This window comes from Camelus dromedarius, chromosome 26 (assembly GCF_036321535.1).
Source record: "Camelus dromedarius isolate mCamDro1 chromosome 26, mCamDro1.pat, whole genome shotgun sequence".
NCBI lineage: Eukaryota > Metazoa > Chordata > Mammalia > Artiodactyla > Camelidae > Camelus > Camelus dromedarius.
In genome coordinates, this window is record NC_087461.1 from 14250438 (window position 1) to 14270056 (window position 19619).

Below are 19619 nucleotides of genomic sequence, written 5' to 3' on the forward strand. Positions count from 1 at the left end.
TCAGAGGGAACACGGCCCTTCTATCATCTTAATTTTGGACTTTAAGCTTCCAGAACAGTAACAGAGTAAATTTATGCTGCTTTAAGCCACTCAGTTTGTGATACTTTGTTAAAGTAGCCCTAAGAAATAAATACAAATGCTTAGTACAAAGTAGAAGAAAAATAAAAATTTGCTAAATGAAGAAATTACTGAAAGATGGAAAGAATGTTTTCATGTAACAGTAGTATCATACACCTGGAAAATAAATACGTTATTGTAATAAGCAATGAATAAATATTTGTTTATTAAAAGAAGAATGAGGGAGAGGCAGTTCAAGATGGCAGGTAGGAAGATCCTGATTTTGTCCCCTCCCAAGGACAAAACAAATATATAGCTACATGTAGACCAATTCCCCCTGGAAAGAACTGAGAACTAGCTAAAGAGCCATTCCACAACAAAGGATAGAAGAAGAAAAGCCATGTCAAGATGGATTGGAAAGACAGAGATATGGTATCACCAAAGACCCTACCCTAGGTGTGGTGACACACAATCAGGAAGAATCTACTCAGTATGGAATTTCTCCTTGAAGTCTGGAGGGATCAATTAGGAAAAAGTCTTCCATATCATGTAATAGAATTTAGACTTTTACCTTTAGCCAAGGATTGTAAGTTGTGTAAAAATTTAGAACTTTTATATTTGAATCCTATATTCCACAGGAATGACATTCTTTATTATACTAAATAGAGCCATTTTTTAACATGGCTATAGTGCCCGATTAAAGCTTAAGGCAACTGATAAATTTTACAGCAGAAATGAAACATGTCAAGTTTTCATTTTTCAACAAAATGCTTACTGAGTACAGCTAAAATAACAATGATAATATGAATAAAATGTTGCAAAACATCTTCCAAAACCCACAGAGATCAACAATAAGAATAAATGATGCCTAAAAAACACATACTTGTAGTAGAACTAGAAGACAGAGAACACTACAAAAATCAAATTAGCTCTGTGTAGAAAAAAATGAACATAACTTTCCAGTAAAGCTATTTCTTAGTATTCTGTTCTAAACCTTTAAGGCAACAAAGTCAGGTGGGGAAGGGGAGTACATAAGAGAGAAGAATGGAATGGAGAGTCTTATGATTAAACTCAATCACCCTTGGAAAGAGAAATTCTACCCTAGGTGTGAAAATACTGAAGAAAAAGAAGTCCTACTAGGTAAGAGACTTAAAAGTGCACATGAGGTTATTAAAGCAGTCTTAAAAAGGCAATGCTTATGAAGAAAGAAATGGGGAGGTAGATGCATCCATTGAAAATTGCACCAAAAGGGAAAGAAAAGCCAGAAGGGTGAATTCAGGATGCTACAAACAGATGCATTTAAAAAAATGAGGGACTCTCCCCTCCCCTCACTATTTTCCAAAGAAGCTACCGATTAAGTAAACTATAGGTTACTTCATTTAATAAAAGTGGGTGGTTCTTGAACTAGACATCTTACATTTCATATCAAAACTGCCAGCCCTATTCAAGAAAGTGGAGGCACAACCAAAGCTACTACTATAAGAAGAAAATTCAAATTGAAAATCCAAACATAGCTGATGAAAATCTAGACAGAAAACAAAAGAAGGCACAACTTTCCAAACTGTATTAGATATCCTCAAACAAGTATTTTGGGGATCTGAAAACAAATATTAAGCCAGAAATGTAAAAACTAAGAAGAAAAATGATCAAAAATGAGGAAGAATGATGAAATGCAGAATTTTTTGAATTCATAAAAGAAGCAGAAGTCAAAAATTAAATCAGAAATAAAGATTAAATTACAAATGCCCAAGGAAGAATAGATATGAATAAAAACTTAACAAAGCTATCAAAGAAAAGAGGAAGAAAATCAAGAGGATAAAAATGAGCTTTAAAAGATGTGGGAAAAGTCATAAAGAAAGTAGTTACAATAGCCAAAAAGTGTATAACAAATGTAAATATAGAATAAAACAATGGAAAAGAACTAATATTTAAAACTGTACAACAAAATAACTTTCCAGAAGTAAAATAAAACCTTTATCCAATCTTCCTCAAACTGTGTTGAGGCATATCAGTATGCTGAGTGAACTCACAGGCATGACATGGGATACTTTAAATTTTTGAGGAAAATACAGCAATATTTGAAATCTGTGGAAAATCGTACAAAACAGTTCACAGATTTAACATCAGATGGTATTACATTTCTTTTCATAGCACCAAACTCTGTGAAGTTCAATTGTCAATAGTTGTGATTAAAAGCAAGTGCAATGTGAGAGGCAATGTGGAACAGGCAGTATCCAATGTGATTCTAAGGTTTGGGAAGTTGTGCAGTGCTTAACAGGCTCACACATCCCAAATAGTACATTTGATTTAGGAACAAAATAAAAACATGTTTTTTTTTTCTTTCAGTTGTTTTCAAATGATCAAGAAACTGTTAGGACACAAATACTTACTAAGTTGTTTAGATCAGTATACTTAATAAATAGAACAGTCATATATTTATTTTGGTCTAGGGATTCCATGAAAATTTTTCTGAGACTCTAGGGGTACTATGAACTGAGAAAGTTTTGGAAACTCTGCTTTAATCTGTACATAGAATGAGCCTACAAGGCACCTAGGAAAACTGATATTTAATGATCAACTCTGAGACATAGCCTATTAAAACTATTAGATTATAAAAATAAAAAAGGGCCTCAAGGAAGAAAAGTCAAATAACTTATAATAGCAAGATAATCAAATGGACTCAAAAGCAACATACAAAGCAAGGCAACAATGAAACATCATTTTCAAGAATTAAGCAAAGAAAATATAAAATGTGGTTTTTATATCCAGCTAAGTTGTCTTTCAAGCAACAAGGCTATAGAAAAACAATTTTAAACATGAAATAACTCATGGAATACAGTGCACATGAGCCCTTCTTGAGCATTCTACAAGCAAATAAGTATCTAATCATTTCTGGAGAAACTTCAGTTGTACATAGAAGACAAAAAACAGATGAAGACAAAGATATACAAAAAAGTATGTTCTGAAAAACAATAAATAGTCCAAATAAGATACTGCACACAAGACGAGAGATAAAAATAAAGTAGAATAATCTCACTGACTGTTTTATGGGCAATGGGTCAAAGAATACAATTAAAAACTGAAAAATTAGATAGCAAAAGGTGAAATTTAAAAATAGGGTCTAAAAGCATTACAAAATATATTTTAAGTACAAAAGTAATAACTAGGAAAAAAAAAAAACACAAACCTTAATAAATACAAAAGAAATGAATAGTTTCCAAAGAAAACACAGTTTAAAATTTGTACCCAATTAGTGGTAGAATGCTTAAAAAGACAAATTTATAATGCATAAATACAAAAACATTTCAGGAAAATTCCCAACTAAATAGCTCCAGGCCTTGATGGTTTCGTTGGAGAATTCTACCAAATCTTAAAAGACCAGATCATCCTCATGCTATATAAATTATTCCAAAGCACAGAAAATAAAATAAGTTTTACAAATTCTGTGTATAAAAGAAGTATAACTAAAATCTAAACCTGTAAATACAGTACAAAAAATTACAGATCAATATCACTTATCAATATCATTACAAAAATAAAATATTAACAAACTAAAATGAACAATCTAGTGTTACATTAAGATATGTATACATCATGACCAAGTGAGATTTATTCCAAGAAATATATTAATAGATTAGGGAGCCCATTAACATAATACAACATAATAAAATATCTAAGGAGAAAAATTATATGATTATTGCTCTAGATTACAAAAAAATAAAAATAAAATACCTTTGGCAAAATTTAACATCTGGTTCTAACTAAAAAAATCACTCAAGAAAACTGGAATTGATATATACTTTTTAATGTAATAAAATATACAAACCTTATTCTTACAACCAGTATTTTACTTAATATGGAATCACAAAAGATATTTATGTTAAGATTAGGTGCAAGATACAGATATCCAATTTCTCCACTATTTAATATACAGTATTTAATATTGTACTAGAGGCAACAGTAAATGCAATTAGAAAAGAAAAATCTATTAGATCAGTGGTTCTTACAAAGTGGTCTATAAACCCCAGGTGATTCCCAGGCCTCTTTCAAGGGGTTTGCAATGTCAAAGCTTTCCTCCCAATAATACTAAGATATTACTTGCTTTTTCTACTGTATTCTTGGTGCAAAAGCACAGATGTTAAAATTCCTGGCATCTTAGCATGAATCAAGGCAATGGCATCAAACTCTACTAGTGGCCATTGTATTCTTTACTGTCAGGTACTAGAAGAAAAAAACTATAAATTCACTTAAGAATGCCCTTAATCAAGCAGTAAAAAAATTATTAATATTATTAAATATTAATCATTGAATACATTTCTTTTCAATACTCATTGTGATGAAAGAAAAGTATGCATAAAGTATTTATGCTGCACACCAAATTATAATGTTTGTCTCAAGTAAAATCACATGTACAATTGTTTCAGTTGTGAGCTGAATTAGCACTTACTTCATGGAACACCATTTCCCTTGAAAGAAAAATTGACAGATAAATTATAGTTATTCAGATTGGGTATCTGGCAGACATTTTCTAGAAAACACACAAAGTGGACTTCACGGAAAACAACTGGCAAGATTTGCTGCCGATGACAAAATTCAAGTTTTAGAAATCTTATATTTACCACCATGAGTTTGACAGCTTCCCAAAAATTAAAGCCTTCTCTGATAAGCAGTACTACTTTTAACAAATATGATTCTTTAATATTTTCTAATGAAGTGTGTTAACATTTGGAATATTTGTATAAATCAGTGAAACAATATCTCCAATACATACATAACAAAGTTATGCATGGGTAAAAGACCCATTCAAACTGCAAGATACACTAATGGGTTTTAATGTAACATAGCATAAAAAGTACATTGAAATGGTTTCAGATTCCACATTACAAATAACATTAAGAAGTTACCACATGTCATGTTTTGGAGTATAAAGGGGAATATCTATAATTCTCTGAAAATGTTACTAAAATATTCCTTTGCTTTCCAACTACATGTCTGTATGAAGCCAAATATTCTTCATATAGTTCAACCAGAAAAAAATACTGCAACAAACTGAATGCAGAAAGAGATATAAATATTCACCTGTCTTCTATTAAGCCAGATGTCAAAGAGATTTATAAAAATACAGAACAATATCAATCTTGTTACTAACTTAATAAAAGTAACTCATTAACAAAAAAAGCTGTGCTAACATACAACGGACTTACCATTGTTATTTTAAAATGGATTTTCTGATCCTTAATTCTAATATGGTAAATATTGATAGATATAACTCATACAACCAAAAAGTCTTGGGCATACTCAGAAATATCTAAGAGCATAAAGGGGTACAGACCAAAAAGTTTGAGAACTGCTGAGTTATAACATTAAAATATCTCTATTTGCAGAGTTTCTGAAAAACCACAGAGCATCAGTTATAAAACTACTTTTAGTAATAAAAGAATTCAATAAAGAATCAGAGTACAGAATTAGAATACAGAAATCAATACTCTTTATATACACAGGAAATAACCTGGTAGACGGGATACAATTGTAAAAAATAAATGCACTTACAATAGTGAAACAGAAAATAAAATACTTTGAATAAACAATGAAAAATGCAACGCTGATGTAAGAAAAACTTTAAAGTACCTCTGAAGGACACAAAAATGGTTTTGAACGAATGAGATGTCTTTGTTCTTGGATAGAATGGCTCAACATCATAAAGATGTCATGTCTCCTCAAATTAATTTATAAATTGAAAAGCATTCCAATAAAGATACCAAAAAAGGTGCTTTGTTTTTTGGTTTTTTAATGGAGCTGTACACGTTCATGTGAAAAAATAAGCATATAAGGAAACTTAAGAAAAACTGAAAAAAAAAAATTACAAGTGGGAAGCTAGCCTAACTAAATATTTAAATTTTAATTTCTCTGTAATTCAAGCACTGTAGTACTAATGTATAAATAGACACAGGGTCCTAGAATACAAGGAAACATAACGTGGAATGTTAGTAAATACAGGTAACATCTCAGATTACTGAAGCTAAAAGAAGAGCTGTATTAACAGATGGTGCTGGGAAAACTGGATAGACATTTGGGAAAAGATAAAATCAGATCCATATCTCATAGCATACAGAATTCCATGTATATCAGAGATTCAACATAAAAAAATAAAACCAGACAAGTTCTAAAATTTTTTTAAAAAAATAAATACTTGGCTGAGATATTTCTTATCTGTCATATTAGCCAAGGGAAGTAAAATAAAAACCATGCATTCATACTTATATAAATAAATTAATTTATTAATGGGGAGAAGCAAAAATTCTTCATTATAGTAGAATTCCAACAGGATACACATCTGTATAATCTTAAAGTATCTCCCTATAAGTAACAGGGGTAAAAGTAGTAACTCTACAGCCAAGAAAACCAGCATATACCAGGTTTAATGAGGGCTACAAAACTGACATGAGTAATAGTGGGACAAACAGGTACTTTACATCTATTATGACACACTGAAAAAGCAGCAATTCTGTGATATTCCTGACAAAAATCTAATCATGAAGAAACAGATAAACCCAAAGTGAGGAACATTCTACAAATCAGTCGGCCTATATGCTTCAAAAACATCAGTCATGAAAGACAAAACAGACTGAGAAACTGTTCCAAACAAGAACCTGAAGAGAGACATGGCACTTCAATGCAAGGTGTGAGTTAATTTTGGCCCACAATTTTTTTTAAAGTTATAAAAGACACTATTGGAACATCTGGTGAAATATAAAGTATTGAAATTAGATAATAGCATTGTATTAATTTTAATTTCCTGATTTTGATGATTGTAACACAACATATGGTCTTTATTCTTAGGAAATACACACTGAAGTGTTTAGGGTCAAGGATGCAAGACAGCTGCAATTTAGTCTTATATGATTCAGAAAAAAATACATATACATATTTTACATATATATGTATACAGTCAATCCTCATCATTCACAGATTCCATACTGGTGAATTCACTTACTTGCTAAAATTTATTTGTAACAACAAAATCAACTGTAGCACTTTCACAGCAATTTGTGGACATGCATAGAGTGGTGAAAATTTTGAGTCACCCAACGCACAAATTCCAAGCTGAGGTCAAACAAGGAGACACTCTTAACTTCTTGTTTCAGCTCTTAGAGTATACACAAGTGTTCTTTTTTGTGGTCTATTTAGTGGCATGTTTTTCACATTTTTGAGCTTTTTGTTGGTGATTTACTGTTTAAAATGGTCCCCAAGTATAGTGTTGAAGTGCTTTCTAGTGTTCCTAAGCACAAGAAGGTTGCGATGTGCCTTATGGAGAAAATATGTGTGTCAGATAAGCTTCATTCAGGCATGAGATACAGTGCTGTTGGCCATGAGTTCAGTGTTAGTGAATCAACCATACATACATTAAATAAGGTGTCTTTAAACAGAAACACACATAAAACAAGATTATATACGGATTGCTTAATGAAAATTTTGACCAGAGGTATGAAAAAGGATGAGGATCTAAGGAAATAAAGATTAAAAAGAGAGGTTTATGTTTAACTGGATCTGAAGGATGAAGAAGAAAAAGTCAAGGATGACTCTCAGCATTCTGGCATGAGTGGCATGTTACCAGATGATAAAGGAAATCCAGAAGCTCCAGTGTTAACATGTGAGCAGAAAATAATGAGTTAAATTTTAACCATAGAGAGTTTGAGACATTCAGCATCTACTGTTAAACAGAACAGGCAGAGGAAGAATGAGGAGTCTGTAAGTATTAGATTTTCAAAGAGAAGCAACAATACCAGATACCTTAAATGTAAGTCCCGGACCACATCTACTGGAATTGGCAATTATTCTTCAATCTTGGTCGTTATTGAGTAAATGAGAAAGGATGACAGGGGAAAAGAGAGCAAACTACTCTTTCAAGTCATCTGGATGAGGGGAAAAGGAGATAGGAAGATAAAAAAGAATTTGTGGGTGGCAATGATGTTTGGTTGGTTTTAGGATTGGGCATAGTTCTAAATTAAGAAGAAGTAGCAGTGGAAAAGAACAAGTTAAAGAGAGGTGATATGTGACAGAGCAAGGGCTAGTCAGAGGTGGGGGATTTATCCTTTAGCAGGTAAAATATCTGATCCTTTGCAATTCCTCGTAGAAAGAGGACAAGCATTTATATCTATGTAAATGGCCTCAGTTTGAGAGGACATGATGGAAGGTAGAATAATCCTCTGAGACTATCCAATTAATGGTTGGGTTAATGGTTTGAGAAGAGAGGATAAAGTCTGGAACGGATGTTGAGAGAAATCAGAGAAGTTAATGAAAGGTAGTGAGGATACTACTGAGATTAGAATTCATAAATCTACATTTCTATTATTAGACTATTTTCTCTCGCAGCATGAAACCTCCAAAGTGTGCAGGCTGAGAAGTTTACTTATGCAACTGGTATCAGGGAGCTCAGTGGGTTCACAGAAAGGTCAGTGGGGCCAACAAAGATGACGGTGCTCATGAAAACACAGTCCATATAATCCATTCTATAGATCAGTCTGTGTAGGGGAGAAAGATCATAGAGAAGTTAATAATACTGGGAGAAAATAAAAGGATCCAGAAATTGGATCCTGGAACTAAAGCCTGGGGACTAATAGATGACCCAGATAAAACGTGGTGACGTAGGATGGCATGAGCCTGAGAGAGAGAGAGAGAGAGAGAGAGAGAGAGACTGAAAGGGGGAGGGAGGGAGAGAAGAGGTTTACATGAGAGTTTGCTTTACAGCATATATGTTGGACATGGACTAGTTGTTAGTTTCCTTTGGAAGAAGAACGGCTAACCACCACCTCAAATGCCCTGGGTTTCATCCTAGAGGCCACCTTTAAGAAAATACTGTTTTAACTTTCTAATGTTTCCTCCTGACATCAACCATCCTGTATTAGATACACATTCTTCATGTTATTTTTTTTTTTCAAATACCGTCAACTTTTCCAAATGACAAAATACTTTCCTATGGCTTCAAAGTGAAATTGTGAAAAAGAATATAAATCCTTTTTGTTCAACTTCAACTGGCACCATTCCAAAATACATAATTGAAACCTCTCCCAAGTAGACAGTGATAAAAATTTTATAGAATGTGCCTGCATGTTTCATCAATAAAAGATGGTACAAAGCACTTCTAACTTGCCCATCGTTATCAGAGCTGGTTGTGTTAGCTGAGCACTGCTATTTGTGATTCAGTTTAAAGTCTTAAATTTTAGCCTTTTGGAAAGTAAGTTGAAGTCCCTCTTGAACAGTTTTTCAAAATCGTGTTTTGTAGACCAATGCAGTACCTTGAGCTCAACATGAGCTTAACCAAGGATGCACAAGTTAGTACAGTTCCAAAAGACTTACAACATATTTACAGATAAAGAGAAGGAAAAAAAGAATTCCAGGTAACAGATTCAGCATATAGTAAATATACAAAGATACAAAAACAGAAGAATGTGTGCGTACCTGTGTGTGCACCTGTGTGTGCATATGTGCACGTGTGCAAACATACTGTAAAAAAGTAGGCAAAGACTAATTTATGTCTTTGTACTTTTTCTTAATTATTCTGTTAATACTTGTATTCTTTTCCTGACTCTTTGCATCATGACAACAATCATCAATGTCTCTTTTGCTCTCAGTTTTAGCCACATTACCTCAACAACTATGTATGGAGTAATGAATGATAATATAATCATAATCAAAATCATAATCATAACCAGTCTGACTACAGCTGAAACTCAATGAGAGATATGTAGTACTAAGTGAAAATTAACATTGGAGGAGCCTAGCAAAGCCAAATTATGGAGGGTCTTAAAGGCCATCTAAGAAACCAAATGAAACTAATACATGGAGTGGACAATAAGGATTCATTGTACACCCTTGATCAGGGAAATGACCTTGTGAAAATGGCATTTTAGGGAAATGGTAGGGATATAACAGAATAACAAGGAGAAAAATGACAGCAAGAAAATAAGTTGGGAGGCAATAACTAGTCCAAGTGTCAAATGGTGAGTCTAATTTAGTATTATAATATTAGGTATAGGGAGGAAGCAGAAACCCACAGGGGCATTTCAAATGAAGACTGAAAATATGTTCAATATTAATGCCATTTTAAAAATCGTTTACAATAACTTAGGTTCCCTTTTTGGAGACTGAACCATAAACTTAAACCATGAGTAATGACTTAACTCCTAAAATACCACTTCTCTCCTATGATTAATTTGCTTCCACTTCTACCTTTAGGACATTAACAATAACAATGTAAGAAGACTTGAGCCACCCAAAGCCATATTTCTGACTAGATTTCATGATGTCTTAGGGCGCCTTATAAATTATTGCTGGTTTGTCTGTCCTTTAACCCTGCTCAGTGCAAAATCACCCAGCCGAAGTAAAAGTTAAAGACCATGGTCAAGAGAGGCTCCCAGAGGTGTACACAGTCTCCTAGTGTCTGGAGTACTCTCTCTTCTCCTTTATTACCTCCAACTCATTCTTAACACAACACAGGCATCTCCTTCACTAAGACACATTTTCTGATCCAACCAAACTGAGATGAGACTGTTGTTTCTGTCCCCATACGCTTCTGAGGTCAGTTATCACCACACTATAATTATTATACTTATCTAGTGGCATATGTATACCCCTATCTATACTCTGAATTCCCTGAAAATTGTGATTTAATCTTACTCTTGTCAGTATCCCTAGCACTCAGCACAGTCCCTGGCACATAGTAAAAGCTTATTAAATAGTTGATGAATGAACTATTAAATGTCCCTGACATAAACATGCAATGCTAAATATCTGGGAAGGCACTCTTCAGGGAAAGAGATTACACAGCCTACTAAACTGGGACAGATTTGCTGTCACACTACTTCTGAATTATAGCAAACTGATTTTTATCAGCCAGTTCTCTCCACCTTATTGACCTTATCAAATTCTACAGGGAAATAGAGTCAAGGAGGAAATCAAGTATAGGACAATCATTGTGCTTAATTAATTATTGTATTTAGGTGTCACCACCAAGAGTGTATGAGGATCTAAACAGGTAGAAGTTCTTAGAAAAAGTTCCTAAGCATCAAGGACTACAAAAGGGTTGAATGTGTCTGCTCCAAAGATGTGAACTCTTCAGACACAGGCTAGCTATCTGTTGAATTGCTACTGAATATATCCAGGAATCTGAGAGTAGCTGGATTACATTACCAGCATCATGCCTCATAAGCTCGAGGCTCATAAGACAACCAACAGTCCTTTCATTCCCCTGTATTTGAGAGGCAAGGTCAAAAAAGGGTGGGTGACTCTAAAATTCACTTTACTACTTATCAGCCTATTAACCATTGTGACTTTGGGCAAACACCTTAAGTTCCTTGATCTTCATTTGCAGAGGTGTTTTGAATATTTTTAGAAATATACTGAGAAAAAACCACATAGCTGGAGACACACACACACTCACACACATACATTCAATAAATTGTAGCAAGCGTTATCAAGCTATTATTTATTCTTCTCAACTGAATGTGCACTTAGTTTCTCTATAAAAGAGTTGTCTTGAGGCAAAAGTAAACTGACAGGGATGAGTGATAAATGGTATTGCTTCCTATGCATTATTATCCTGAAACAGAAAAAAAATGTGGTATTATAAAAATCACACTTGAAATGTCTAATTTCTCACCTCAATCTAAAGTCTTTTGGAAAATTTCAAATGGCTCTGTGATTTCAAAACTTTTTCTTATTTTCTTATTTTTTCTTATTTTCAGCCTTAGGTAAATAAAGTTTTTCTGAATATGTATAGTTTCATCCTTGCATCCCCTACTTATTATTTATTTATTTTAGACATTACTACAAGCTTCCCAACTAAAGACTGGACACATTTTTTTTCTCCCCCGATAATGAAGATAGTAGCTTTAGCTATATGGCCAACACACAGGAAAAATACATTAAGTCAACAAATTCTGTTTAAAAATATATATACATATATATATATATACATATTTCTAGCTTTGTAGAAAAGGTATATATTTCTGGTTGAAAGAAATTGATATAGAAGGGATATCAATAATTGCAGCAAACAAGAGTGAGTGCAGGCCTCTGCTCAACTACTGAACCAGGCCTCCTCCAAGTGTTGCACATGAGCTAACTGCTATGGTACCCCTCAGAGCAACCCTGTAAGATAAGTTCTATTATCATCCTTCTTTCACAAATGTAAATACTGGGACACAGAGAGGTTAATAGCATGCTCAAGGCCATAGGAATGATGAAAGTGGTGGATGAACTTGGCCCTCTTCTGGAGCCAGCAATATGAAGTACTCTGTTTGCAAGAGGTAAACTTCTTACCCATCTTCAACTTTCCCATCTGCCTATCCCAGTTTTGCATAAGAAGAAACATTTACATCTCACTTATCCCTTTTGGTAACTTGAGCATCGTTATCCATGAGGCTAACACCACAAGACAGCATCCAAGACTAGTACAGCTGAGGAAACTGAGTCCTACAGGGCAAGGGCACTTGTTCAGGTAAATAACATTAGGAAATTGTGAATTTAAGATTTCAACTTAGATATTTCCAAACTCAGGCTCTGTCTGTCACACATGACTTTTCAAAATAATTTTTGGCATACCCTTCTTTTAATGAAAGAATCCTGAAAAAGTCAACTATAAAGAATAAACAGGAAGCTTCTTAGAAAGCTCAAACACAGCCTTCAGAACTGAATTAAATAACACACTATCATGTCTTCATGAGTAGGCAGGACACAAACATGGGTGTAGCCTCCATCACGGTAGCTTCTTGCCAGGGAAGGGGAGAGGAGGTTATCACATTACCAACTGCACTCAGCCCATAATTGGCTAAAATCCCCAAACCCTTTACACACATGCTCCTTCTAGACCAGATCTCACTCATTCTTGTATTTTAAAAATTCTAGAGAAACCCAAAAGGCAGGGTTTTCCCTTTATCTTTGTTCAGTTTTACCATGTTAGATCTAATCCATCTCTCTATGTTAATAAATAAAACATGGTAATCCAGGGTCTCTTAGAGCCTTTAATATGCTTTCTGACTCACAAGAAAAGGGTTAATTACCAAAAGTGGGGGGGAGGGGGGCAAGAAAGATATTTTTCACATAATACATTAACTAATTAACATTATTATTCCAAAGATGCTGTCAAGATCTTTCAGGAAGCTGATAGTCATTTTAACACATTTGTTTTCCTTCCCAGATTTGTCTATAAATCTGTAAACTGGATAATCACATTCTCTTTTATCTGTGTAATCTTTATCTAAAATATGGTTAAAATATTGGACAATGTAAGGTTAAGGACAGAGCTTTTTTTTTCATGTCCCTAGAAACCTCTCTCTGGCAGCACTGTCCAATGAAACTTTCTGTGATAATGGAAATGTTCTAAATATTTGCTGTCCAATATGGCAGCCATCAACCATGTAGAGTTACTGAGCATTTGAAATGTGGCTGGTGCAGCTGAGGAACAGAAATTTTCACTTAATTTTAATTAATTTACATTTATATTTTATAGCTGTATGTGGCCAGTGTTGCTTACTGGACAGCACAGCAACTAACTAACACACCATGACCTGTCATCCACAGTACCAAAGCTTTGGCCTGATTGCTACAATCAATTTTCAATTAAGAATCCTTAATTGTCCCTAAATCTAATTTCTCCATGTTGACATGAGGCTATCATGAAAAAATCAGTCAGTATTGTGATTACTGCATTTCATTCATCTACCAGATTAGGAACTGACTCAAAGAAATAACTTATTGTAGCCTATATAATTTTTTGAGAACTCATTTTGGTATCATCTGATTTCTGTTTCAAGTTGTTCACAAATAGCTCCTAAAAGCCATCCTAGATTTCTGTGCTCAGTAACCACAGGTGGCTAGTGGCTACCACAATAGACCTCTTAAATACAGGTATCACCCCAGAAAACTATACTGAGCAGCACTGACTGAGAGCTGGGACTGGTGAACTACAGCCTGTGGGCCACATCCTACCTGCACAGCCTGTTTTTGTATGAATTACAAGCTAAGAATTGTGTTTACATATTTAAAACTTTGGTTAAAAAATAAGAATATGTGACAGAAGCTATAAGTGACTTACAAATCCCAAAATATTTACTGCCTAGACATGTAAGGAAAATGTTTGCCAACCCCTATCCACAAGTAAAATGTACTCTAGAAGCCACCTAGTAAAACCTAAATGTAAGCCCCCAATAAGATCCATGGAGAAGACAGTTTTGAGATTGAGTTCTGCCAAATTAGAATGTTAACAGGAAATATTCAGGCTTTTCAATGGAATTCTACTCAGCAATAAAAAGGAACAATTACTGATAGATGCAATAAACAGATCAATCTCACAGACATTACCCTGAACTACAACAACAAAAAACAGACACAAAAAAGTGCATACTATATGATTACATTTATATGAAATTCTAGAACAAGAAAACCTATAGTAATAAAATCAGATCAGTGGTTGCCTGGCACAGGGAGTGGAGAGTGACTGATCACAAAGAAACACTAGAAAACTTTCTTGAAAGATGAAAATCCCATACATCCTGATTTGGGTGGTGGTTACACAGGAAGTAGTTGACCTTAAAATGTATTTTATCATACATAAATTATACCTCAATAAAGCTGATTTTTAAAATCTATTCTAGAATCTCAGTTTTTAAAAATCAAAGCCAGAGGTATCAATTTGTGATACATAGTGTTCAATTACTTTCCCTTTTTGAAAATCAGGACATTTCCCCCTCCAAACTTTCAACATTTTTACAATTCTTCAGAAATCCCTCAAAACCTCAACACTTAATGTAGGATAGGAAGTAATTCAAAACAAGTGTTCACTTATAAGCTCTTTATTCATTCTGGGTATTTTTTCCTTATTAATACTCAGTTTAACTTTTATCTTGAAGATCTAAAATTTTGGAAAAGAATGCTGAATAGAAATAGAATTTGAAGAATTTGAGCAATTAAATCCATATCTCTGAAGGTGAGGCCCAGACACTGACATTTTCTATTTCTTTTCTAATGAATAGCGACAGTTGACACCTGGCTTAGAAGACTAGACTTTTAAAACTAGAAGTGAGGATGTTAAAGGTCCTCTAGTCAGACCATTTTATTGTAGAGATGGAGAGACTAAGGTTATGTGGTATAATTTTTATTAATTGAAAATTTCATCGAGGAACACTATTTCTGAACAGCTCCTCCTCTTGCCAGTGCTCCAATTCATAGACACATACATCTTTTTCTAAATTCTCACAATGCATTTTGAAGGGATTAAGAATGGCAGGTAAAACCTGTACAAGTAGGTATCCTACAAAACTTATAATGATAGCACACAAATGGATGAAACATGGAGAGAGCAGCTGAATGAGATGCTACACCACATTAGCCTCTGCCTCCACATGAACAATGCCCATCAATGGAGTAGTGATGTACTCTGAGCTATCTGATGAAGCCTGACTAGTACACACCCAAATGGATTCACTGGTTTGACTTCTGCTGCTCTTAATCCACTCTTGTCTAATAAGGTCTCTCTCTCACTTTGTCACCCTCTCACTCTTTCTGTCTCTGCCCCTCCCCCCCTTAAAATTTCTTTTACTTCCATGTTTCTCTTTCTTTGTAGCAGAAGAGGGTACTGGGGTATTAAACCAATTTAAGTGAATAAACTGGTATTTTTTACCCTCAATCAAGCCAAAAGGGTACATTTGCATATAAACATTATTGGACTAAGTAAAATCATTCTTATGTATTTAGCAAAGAAATTTATGTGAGAACCTCTATCAGCAAATTCTTCTTAGCTTAATTACACTCAAATGGAACAAAGAAAACTCAATTTAAGAATGTATGTAGGCAGAATAATGCCCCCACCACCACAGAAAGGGCCATGTCCTAATCCCTAGGGCCTCTGAACATTAACTCAGCAAAGGAGAATTAGGTTGCAGGTAGAATTAAGGTTGCTATTCAGCTAAGGTTGTTTATCTCAAAATAGATTATCTTGATTTTTGGGGTTGGGGGCAACATCTAATCACAAATGTCCTTGAATGTGAAAGAGAGAGGCAGAAGAAGAGAGTCAAAAGCAAATGAAGCTATGTGAGAGTGATCAGAGAGATGCAATTTCTGGAGCTGGAAGGAGGCCACAAGCCAAGCAATGCAGGTGGACAATAAAGCTGGACAAGGTGAGTGAACAGGTCCTCCTTACAGCTTCCAAAAAGGGGTGTGGCCCTGCTGACACCCTGATTTTAGCCCAGTGAGACCTGGGTCAGACTTCTAATCTACAAAAGTGTAAAATAATATACTTGTGTTGTTTTACACCACTAAATGTGAGCAATTTGTTACAGAAATAATAGAAAACCGATATCAAATTCTTCTAAAATGTAATATAAATTAAACTTCGTTCAAAATTTATACTGAAAACATGTTCAAATTATTCCAAGTGAAAGATATAACTCTTCTACAAAATAAATTCAAAAGAAAGATTTTCAGTTATGGTAACTACAACCTCAAATCATTGCTGACAAAACAGTTTAGAAAATAAATGAGTACTGTATGTACATCAAGTAACATTTAGCTCCAGCTAAAGAAGTTAAGTAGAAGAATGAAACTTAAAGGTAAAGTGAAAAGCACCTTCTTCTGACTGGAGTAAATAAACAGATTTTATCTTCTTGGAAACCCTACTAACCCCTCTAACGGCAGAGAAATGGAAACAAACTCGAGCATTTCTTTTAATTAGCTCAAATACCTAGTCAGGGAAAAACAGTAGACCTGTAACTGAGAGAGAAGAAAGAAAATTTTTAAGAAAAAGAAACAAAAACAAGCAGAACTTTAGGGGGGCGTGACCCTTTTGCCTGCCTCACCCGAGCAGCATCTGACTGCAGGATCGGGAGGGGGAGGGGGAGTGACCCGCCCACCCACGCAAAAGAGAGCAGCACCTGACTGCTGTGCTGGGAGGGGGCGTGAGCGCTTGTAGTCAGGCACTGGGAGCAGCACAGAGGAGGTCGCCAAGGGAGGGCCTCTGGAATTAGCAAGCTGAGTTCACAAAACAGGGCAAAGACAGAAAGACTTCTTGATAAAATCATTAAGAGCACAGAGTCTCCACAAGAACACCCCCTCTTTTTTAAATGTTTTTTTTATCGGTTCTATTTTCTATTACCTTTTTAATTTTTACTTTTTAACAATTATATATGCTTCCAGCTTTAATCCCCTTTTAAATTTTTCTTTTAAAATATATTTTTTATTATTATTTTTTAAAAATCCACCTCATTTCGTTTTTCTCTTGGTTTTAATCTGTTATTGATTATACACAGGTTTCAACTTTTTTTCCTCTTTTCTCCTTTTTTAAAGGTTATTAAAAGAGGTCTCAAACCAATTGCTATCCTGCTTCAACTTGCTCTTCTATTATTGATTATACGCTATTTTCAAACCTTTTTTCTCCCTTCTTTTAAAATTCTCTTTTTATTTTCTTTTTTTAATCTGTTCTATTTTCTATTACCTTTTTAATTTTTACTTTCTAAACAATTGTATATGCTTCCAGTTTTAACCCCTTTTAAATTTTTCTTTTAAAATATTATTATTATTATTTCTAAAAACCCACCTGATTTCATTTTCATTTCTCTTGGTTTTGATCTCCTGTTACTGATTACACACAGGTTTCATGTATTGTTTTTTGCTATTTTTTCCTTTTTTTAAAGGTTTTTAAAAAGGCTTCTCAACTCGATTGCTGGTCTGATTCAAATTGCTCTTCTATTATTGATTATACCTGTTTTCAAACCTTTTTATTTCTCCCTTCTTTTAAAATTCTCTTTCTCTCTCTCTTTTTTTTTTAAGTTTTATTCCTGCATAGGTATTAGATAGATAATAAATATACTCCTTAAGGACCACAATAGATAACTGATACTCCATAAACCACAGTGCCAGAGAGGTATGAGCAACATGAAGAAGCAGAGGAAACACTTCCAATGGAAAGAGCAAGAGAAATCCCCTGAAAGCACGATCAATGAAATAGACACTGACGGCCTACTAGATCAAGATTTCAAAAAAGAATTGATCAAAGTACTGAAGGAACTAAAAGAGATAGTGTTTAGAGATATAAAATATGTCATAAATGAAATTGAATCTGTAAAGAAGAGCCAAGTAGAACTGGTAAACTCATTTGTTGAGGTGAGATCTGACCTAAAGGCTGTACAAAGCAGACTAGATAATGCAAAGGGACGAATAAGTGACCTAGAAGGCAGGGCAATAGAAAGCGCCCAATCAGAACAGCTGAGAGAAAAACAAATAAAAAACAATGAAAACAATATAAGGGACCTATGGGATAATATAAAGCATGCCAAAACTGTTTTTATCTGGCAAAAAAAAAAAAAAAAACTTTTTGTCTGGCAAAAACTTAAGTCACTTTATAAATAAAGAAACTGAGGATAGAGAGAGGGACAAAGTTGTCCTGGTCTGCACAGATAGCAATATCAGACCTAGAAGTAGGATCAAGTTCTTTAAACTCCTGGCAAAGTGCTTATAATATGGAGCACATCAGAAAAAACCAGTGACTATGTCACAAAGAGCTAAACACAGGCCATAAGCAATGGGTAGCCTGAGTAGAGTACCAGACTTCTGCTACCTAAGCCTGTGCTGCAGGACACAGGCACAGAAAGACACTGAAGGATGAATTTTACTGAACTCCCATTTCATTATAGGGCTGAAACAAGGTGGCAGAAAGGTAGAAACTACCTAGAAAATGCTTGATGAACTGAACTCAATTGACTTATTCCTTCAATTCTCAACAAACTGTTCATTGAAAGTCAGCAGACAGCCTGGAGCTGAATCCTAGACCCACCACTTCCTAAATGTGTAACTGTGAGCAAGTTACTTTGACCCTCTGTCTCACATTCCTCCCTGTAAAATGAGGATAATAATAGTGTCTTCCTTATAAAATTGTTATGATAATTAAGTGAATTAAAACCTGGAATGTTTAAGCACTTAAAAGTTAGCTATGGTTATTTTTATTGGATACTTTTAATGTACTGGGTATTTATCTGGGCACAAGAAATACAGCGACACTGGAATTTGACACATTGTAAAATGATTATAAATCAATAAAAAATGTTAAAAAAAAAAAAAAAAAGAAATACAGCGATAAGCAAGACAAAGTCCCTGTCCTCATGAAGCTTTCATTTTATCTTAAAAAATCTTTAAAAAAGGAAGACAGATGGCAGGCACACACGTTAGATAATATAATTCTCACACACAAGTAACACAAGTAAGAATAAATGTAATGAAAAGTCAAGCAGTTTTTCACCATTGAGTACTATGCTGGCTGTAGGTTTGTCATATATAGCTTTTATTATGTTGAGATATGTCCCCTCTATATCCACTTTGGTAAGAGTTTTTATCATAATGGGTGTTGAATTTTATCAAATGCTTTTTCTGCATCTATTGAGACGATCATGTGGTTTTTGTCCTTTCTCTTGTTGATGTGATGTATTACATCGATTTATTTGCATATGTTGAACTACCCTTGTGTCCCTGGGATGAACCCCACTTGGTCATGATGTGTTTTTATGTGCTGTTGG

At 34.3% G+C, this 19619-nt stretch overlaps 1 protein-coding gene across 1 annotated transcript in view; it reads right to left on the reverse strand.

The window, feature by feature from the left end:
- The window catches only part of GPR158 (G protein-coupled receptor 158), a 304244-nt gene that overhangs the window by 202014 nt on the left and 82611 nt on the right, over positions 1 to 19619 (reverse strand). The gene's annotated exons all lie outside the window — the stretch shown is intronic.